The sequence below is a fragment of the Zootoca vivipara genome, chromosome 14 (genome assembly GCF_963506605.1).
Source record: "Zootoca vivipara chromosome 14, rZooViv1.1, whole genome shotgun sequence".
Classification (NCBI taxonomy): Eukaryota; Metazoa; Chordata; class Lepidosauria; order Squamata; family Lacertidae; genus Zootoca; species Zootoca vivipara.
In genome coordinates, this window is record NC_083289.1 from 18,060,019 (window position 1) to 18,067,664 (window position 7,646).

At 42.1% G+C, this 7,646-nt stretch overlaps 1 protein-coding gene across 1 annotated transcript in view; it reads right to left on the bottom strand.

Annotated features, from left to right (window-relative positions):
• ABHD2 (abhydrolase domain containing 2, acylglycerol lipase) overlaps positions 1–5,929 on the bottom strand; it is a 41,854-nt gene extending 35,925 nt beyond the window's left edge. The window contains exon 1 of the mRNA XM_035131222.2: positions 5,694–5,929. The gene's annotated coding sequence lies outside the window, so the exon portion shown is untranslated. The remainder of the gene's footprint in view (positions 1–5,693) is intronic.
• Between the last annotated feature and the right edge of the window lie 1,717 nt (positions 5,930–7,646).

Here is a 7,646-nt window from a genome sequence, read left to right on the forward strand (position 1 = left end):
AAAAAACCTAGGTGCGTGTTATGGTCCAAAATACGGTACATTTCACTTTGAAAAGTACTGAATATCTGAAACACATGCAAAGACTAATCCACATACATTTCTATCTTTAACTGGTGCTTACATTATTCCATTCATGATTCTACACCTCAGATAATACAATGAGGGTCAAATTAAATGCAGTTTGTGGAAGATCTGTTATTAAGATCTCTCCCTTCTCATTCTTTTAAACTCCATAAAAGCAATCAGCAGCTTCATAGTCAGCATTGGCTCTCAATTTTGGGAGACTCTTAGACAAAATGTCCTCAGGAAGCCCATCTGCTTGCAGCATTCACCACTGCCTATTTGCTTGTGCTATGAATGACCCTATCTAGGTAAAGCATCCTGTTTCTCTGAGTGGCCAAGCAGCTGCATTTGAGACACCCACAAAGCAGAACACGATGGCAATAGCATTATATTCTCCAGCAACTAGGGACATAGTATCTCTAATCCTGGATGTGTGCCATAATCACTGATAGCCTTATCCTCCATAAATTTGTCTAATACCCTTTTAAAGCCATCTAAGTTGATGGCCATCACCACATCTTGCAAAAGCCAACTCCATAGTTTAATTATGCACAACTATGAAGTACTTTCCTATTAACTGTTCTGAATCTCAAATCATTCAGCTTTATTAAAATAATCTCTCTACCCTGTTTCTCATATTTTAAGACATACCCATAAAATAAGCCATAGCAGGATTTTTAAGCATTCAAGGAATATAAGCCATATCCCGAAAATAAGACATAGTGATAGGCGCAGCAGCAATGCCGGCCGCGGCAGAAGGAGGAGGAAAAAAATAAGACATCCCTTGAAAATAAGCCATAGTGTTTTTTTTGAGGAAAAAATAAATATAAGACATGTCTTATAATATGAGAAACACGGTATCTACTTTCTTCACAAATTTTATAAACCATTATGTGCTTCCCTCACCTGCCTTCCCTCCCCAACCAGAAACCCCAAACACTATGACCCACACATTTTTCCAGTGCTGCACATGGAACTAGGTGTGTGCTTCTTTGGGCTCCACCTTGTGCAACTGCTTGCAGTTATTAGAAGAGACCTTCTGCTTGTCAGAAGATGGACTTATCTACTTCAGCCCCTTCTTCGTTTTCAATTGCAGTCGCTGAAAACATTTTCTGAGCTAAACAAGCTGCTATACAATTTAACTTCCACATTGTAGTTCTGAATACTGGTTTGATGATGAGCAATATTTCATTCTATATACATTTTCAGGCCTACAGGATGTTCTCAAAAGAAAGTGAACTTTGGGATATACCGGTAATCATTCATTGCTGAACTGTTACATAATTCTGACAAGTACGTGATCTGCATATTTTTAGTGCTAAATGACAGGACGTTCCTAATGTCCTACTGTATAATTAAACTGTAAATACCGGTATTATTAGTCACAAGGCCAAACAGGTCAACAGTGATGCTAAATAGTTCTCGTTTATTTTGCACATGCCAGTTATCAGCATGAGTTTATTTGCAACTAATTCTAAGCCACACAACTAAATATTTTAAAAAGACAAAAATACCCTGATTCTCCTATGTGAGAGCTTTGGTAATCTCTACTGCAGAACCCAAAGTTTCCACTCCTATCTTCAAAATTACCATACTTCTTCTATGAAATGTCATAGTAATTCAAGATTGCACAGTATTCAGGATGAGAAGAAAAGTCTGAAAGAATGCTATAAACCAAGCTGAAAGATAAACATTAACTCATAGCCAGCTAGCACCTTCAAAGTATAATAATAAGCAATTTCAAATTTAGCGCCTTTACCCACAAAGGGAAAGAGCCCTCTTTATTTCAATAATGGAATCTAAGTACCAAACAACGCCTTCATGAATCTATAATTCCACAATAAATACTTATTATTTTCCAAAATAGCTTAAAACCTCCTCCACTATGACTCGAATGCTTGGATGATTATTTGATTGTTTGTCTCAGCTGCCTTTTAAGACATGAAAGTATCTGCCCAGGAGAGTGAAGGACTTTATAAAAGCAGACTGATCCAAATTCTGTTACAATGATAATGTTATAATGGCATGACATGACACAGATTAGAAAGAAAAGAGCAGAACATGAATTTTAAAACAAATGGAGTAATAGTATAAAATATTAAAATCAGTTAAAGCAATTTGCAATCAGAAGAATTGGGTGGGTCCATAAGGGATGGACAAAGTGATACTGTGGGCAAAATATATGCTGTGAAGAAGACCTGGATCCAGTAATATGTCAGATATGTTTTATATTATATTAATTATATTATATTAATTATATTATATTATATTATATTATATTATATTATATTATATTAAAGTTTTGAGTGTCAGAACTCTGAAGAGGAAGAGATAAACACCCATGCTGTTTGCTTACAGAAGCAACACTGTTGGACTCTGCAAGATAACTCTCAGAAGAGGGTTTCTTTTAAGTCCAAGGAAGGTTGACTGCTTGCAGTTGCTGCCTGTAACTTGAAAAGTGAAAAAGCAGGAATTGTCTAAACATAACTTCTGATTTATGGAGTATGATCCTTTGACAATGTTATGGGTATTGAATGATATACTAATATTAAGTTATCAATTAAAAGGCAAGGAGAATCAATAGGTCTACTCTGAATAAGTCTTAGTTGGACAATCACCTAAATCTTTTAGAATAGTCAAACCACATTGATCAAAGTACTACTACAGATACACAGAACATATTTCAGAACAACACATACAAACCATTATAGATCTTTCTTGACAGTTCTAAATTGACTCAGATATACAGAAAAATATGCAAGTACATATTTAGGTATTTAGTAGATTTATATCCCTTTTTTCAACAAAAGTCCTCAAAACAGCTAACATTTATAAAATGTAACAGATAAATCAAGCAAATAATAAGATGACAAGGCCCACAGTGAATATAAGCACAATAAAGCATTATCAAGAATCACAAGACACATATTCAGCAGGAGACATTTGGTCTTTATGGCCAAAAAAGTCTCAGAAGGATCAGAGAAACCACATTTCTTGCCGCTCAAAGCCAGCACCCCCTCTGGCCTTTGTTACTGCATCTCACTTTTGGCTATGCAGAACATGTATATACGACTGGGTGACAAGCCCTGCCAACTATTTGTTTTAAATGCTACATACACGGTATTACAGAATATGTACAGTTGAATTTAATACCCTTAAGGGACACAATACAAGATTTACAGTACTTTTCATTTCTTCATGCAAAGCTGACAAGGTTGTCATTGACAAAACAGAAACTGGGTGAAATCTAAAGCAGGATACAGAAACAGTCCATACAGTAATTCCACCACTCACTCCAAACAGAAATAATGGATCTAGAGCATGGTAAATTGCTGAAAGGCAATTAATTATCAGTTCTAATCAGTATAACTGTATAACACAAAAGAGCAAAAGCAAAAGGGAGAGAGAAATGCCCCTTTTAGTCTTCTTGTGCATGGATTATTTTAGATTAAGTCTTACTCTATCAGTGTAACCTCATCTACTCTATGGCTTATAACAACATCAATTAATCAAAATAATAAAAACTCCCAGGTGATTGGAGTAACTAACTTTATAAGCTGTCTTTAAGTAACCGACCTATAAAGCCTAGCTACAAGGCAAGTGTGGAATAGATAAGATTCAAGAATAGGAAGACAAAAGTCTACACATTAACTCACATTCCACCTGCAAGACAGTGCCCTTCCAGGCTTCTTGCTTCAGAATTTCATTGACATTTGTCCTTATTCCCTCAGGCAACATATACTTGTAGAGAGGGGATAACAACTAATGTCAATGAAATTCTGAAGCACGCCTGGTGGGGCACCATTTTGCTGGCTGGATATGGGCGTACATGTATCCATTGCACAGAAGATCATAATCACCAGTCAATATATAATAGGAAGTCTGTCTTGTGTACAATTCAGAAACAGCAGGAAGTGGAGAAAGTCCTTAGGAGGAACAGCGAGCTAGTTCAGTGAAATCCCCCAAATGTGTTGCTTCTACTTTGGGACAGGAAGGGAAGCATATTTGAAAGAAAAATTAGGGAGAGTAATTTTTACTCAGTGGGAAAAAGATGCTGAACCTAGGCAGTAAATGTTGCTGCCCTTGCACACATAAAAATATTGGGGAAGAGGAGAAAAGAGGAGAGATGTGAAAACTCACCTCAACCCATTACCCCAGTCCATAATGTAAGAAGAGGATAAACTGAGTCTAGTAATACTTCATGTTATGTTAAACCCATGCAGTAATGGGAAAGAACAACAATGGGCATGATAGGTGGGGCATAGCCCATGAAACCAAACCCATAAAACAAACAAGAGCCTTTGTAAGAGGCAAAAGAGGAAACAGTTCATAAAGGACAGATCTTTAGGAAGAAAAAAGTAGACTCTGTTACAATTCTTGAGTTGTAGACCCTATCATTTCTCAAGAGCATTTCAATTATGAGAAAGAATAACCACATAAAATGCTGTTAAGATGACACTTTCTTCTTCTTTTACAACTTAATCTTGGGAGTAATTGTTGTAGCTCTTCACTACATTTGCTGGGGCACAGGAAACCCGTTATTGAACAGGTGTGGACCCTTGCCTGCAGGCTTTGCTTACTAAATAGACCTTTATTCTGATGGGGGGGGGCTGTTTTTAAAACACACAGCCCTGATATTGAAAACTCTCCCTCTTTTCCCAGTTTTGAAGTGACGGACCTGCTGTTTTTAACGTGCAGAGGAAAGTATAGGGACGCCACTGGAGAGTAAGACAGTTTTTTCTGTTTAGGCTACTTTTTACACCCCATCATTAAAGTAATACTCAAAGAGATGGAACAGTAACAAAATAATTGTGTGTGGCGGGGGGGGGGGGGGAGGTTGGAGAGGAGAGAACCTAAGAACCACCCTGCTGGATCAGGCTCGTGGCCCATCTAGCCCAGCATCCTATCCTCATAGCGGCCAACCAAATGCTTGTGGAAAACCTGAGCGAAAGAGAGCGATTGGGAGGGAGAAGCCCACATAAGATGCTATGGCTCTGTGTGTGTGTGTGTGTGTGTGTGTGTGTGAGAAACATCTAATTAAAAATGCCTTTAAAATTCAATTAAACGAACAGTTTGAGGAGGGAGGTGGAGGAAAAGAAAAATAAGCTGGAAAGGAGAATAGGAGAAATCAACAGCAGAAATTTAGGTATTTGGGATGGGGGGCTTGTCTTTCCCTGCAGAGGGTGGTGATGATGGATGGGCAGCCCGGACATGGCTGGGAATGTATATTGGCCTCTGGGCCAAGGTCACAAAGCCGCCTCCCCCCCCCCCACGTTGTCGCCGCTTTGGATGGCAAAATGGGGAGGGTGCGAGAGGGGGGGAAATCGACAGAAGCCCACCAGCCGCGCTCCTCCCCACCCATCACCTGCTCCTTTCCGCCACATTAGGCAGGTGCGTAGGTGCCTCGACCACCCGCATCTCCCCCCCTGTCCAAGTGGAAGAAGGGCGAGGGGACTGCTAGCGCCAACATATCCTCCCCCTCCCAATTTAGGGGGGTGTCTATTGGTCGCCGCCCAATTTGGGAGATTGCCTCAGGCCCCCCACCCCACCCCCTCGCACATAACAGACATCCCTTCCCCCTTCTTCGTGCCCGCCCCCCTCCACCAGCGCACCTCACGCCGCAGCCTCACCTGCGTAGGCCCGGTCTGGGCGCTCCCGCTCTCTCCTGTCTTGACTGCGACTCCCATCTAGATACGCCGCCACACACCCGCGCCTGGTTCGGGTTCCCAGCTTACCCCTCCCCTCTCCCTCTCCTCAGCCGCCGCCTTTGTCACTCCATTGGCGTCCGCGCCTGTCACTCTCCACCTTCAGCCGGCGCCGGATTGGCTGTCGGAAGCCGGCCTTTCGTCCAAGAGTGGGAACGGGGAAAGAGAAGGGGGTGGGAAGAGGTTGTCAGGGCGGCGGCGGCGGCAAAGGCGGCGGTAGCAGCAACGACGCCGACGCCGCCCTGCCCTCTTCGCAGCAGTCCGGGGAAGAAGGGGAGGAGGAGAAGCATGCCCATTGGTTCCTTATGACGCAGTTGGGCGGAGACACGAGGCGCCATTGGACCAGGAGGGGTGTCAGTCAGGGCTGAATGGAGAAGTGACGCGTGCCTGAGCGTTGCGTCGCGCTGAGGGGAAAGAGGAAATGAGCGGGAAAGTGGCGGGGTGGGGGTTGGGTTTTTGTTTTGTTTTTTACCTCAGGTGGAAAATGCTGCCTCAGTTCTTTTGCCTCAGGCTGTCTTCTTGCTCATTCATTCATAATATTTCTTCATTGCCCTCCCTTTCCAAGAGAGTAACATACCTACAAAAAATAAAGATAAAAAAGAGCAAAAAACTTCAAAAGATCAAAATATTATATAGAACAGAAAGGAGCCATAGCTCAACTATGAGAGCAGGTGCTTTGCATGTTAAAGGGAGCCAGGTTCAGTTTTTCAAGTGGGGCTGATGCCGATCTGTGTAGTAGACAATACTAAGCAACATGGGCCAAGGCAACTTTCTGTGTGATGTTGAAAACAACGGGGCAATCTGAAAAAATGGGCAAATAGGAAGGCCTTCGCCTGGCTTGGGAAAGCTTATAATGTTAGGCAAGCCATGTTTTCCCCTCAGAATGTATATTGGCCTGTGCATGACTTGTTTCCTCCCCACTGGGAAACTGCCAGCTTTCCCCAGGACAAACGAATCGCGGCCGCTTTACAGTAAAATCAAGCAAAATTAAAAAATGTTCCATTAGTGAAAATAACATACGAAATGCATATCAGCGATGTTGCTTTGCAAAGATTTGTATGTTACGCAAAAACGCATACAAAAACATGCATATTAAGAGGAATTTGCACTAAAATGCTGATTATTTTTTATGATTGCTTTTGTGGATCTAATTCAAGATTGGGGGAAAATGGCAAACTGAGAGGAACTGAACGTGGCATATTTGCTCATCCCTAAATAGCACTATGCAAAACTGTAGCCATTTATTGACCTTTTCTCAAGTGGTTGCCTACATTGTCTGGAGAGAGGGTGGAGTTCCACAGATCCTTTTGTGATGCCCTATGATTCATCCTGCGGGCCTCTTTAAGTGCAGTCTTAGCCTCTGCACGTGGCAGCTCATGTGTTTATGAACAGGTCTCTTGTCCAATGCCATTCATTCTCCTCCTCCGTGTGCAAAGCCAGCCTGTAGGCTGCGCAGAGAGGCTGGTCCAAACAGAGTGAGCAACAGTCCCTTTCATAGTCATCCAAGTGTGCAGGCCCGTGCTGCATGCAGAAGATATGAAAGGAGGAAGGCAGCTGCTGTGCACAGACTGCCAATGAGATCGAAAAGCTGCCTTTGCAGTTCCTGTTTCAGTACAAACATTTGGCTGCGGGCTACCACAAAGAGCTGGCCCTGCCTATCTCCCCCACCTCCCAAGTGTGCCCCAAGTGACATACTCCATGTGACAAGCCATGTCAAAAAATACAAGGGGGCATTAAAACAAAAAGTATTTTGGGAGAGACAAGGGCATGCCATGACTGTGTCCTTGTCCCTGTCCTGTGATTGCCTTTGTCCTGTAATACATCTGCACTTACAATTCACTCACTAGCCATGACTTACTCTCATTGCAGCAAAATAAA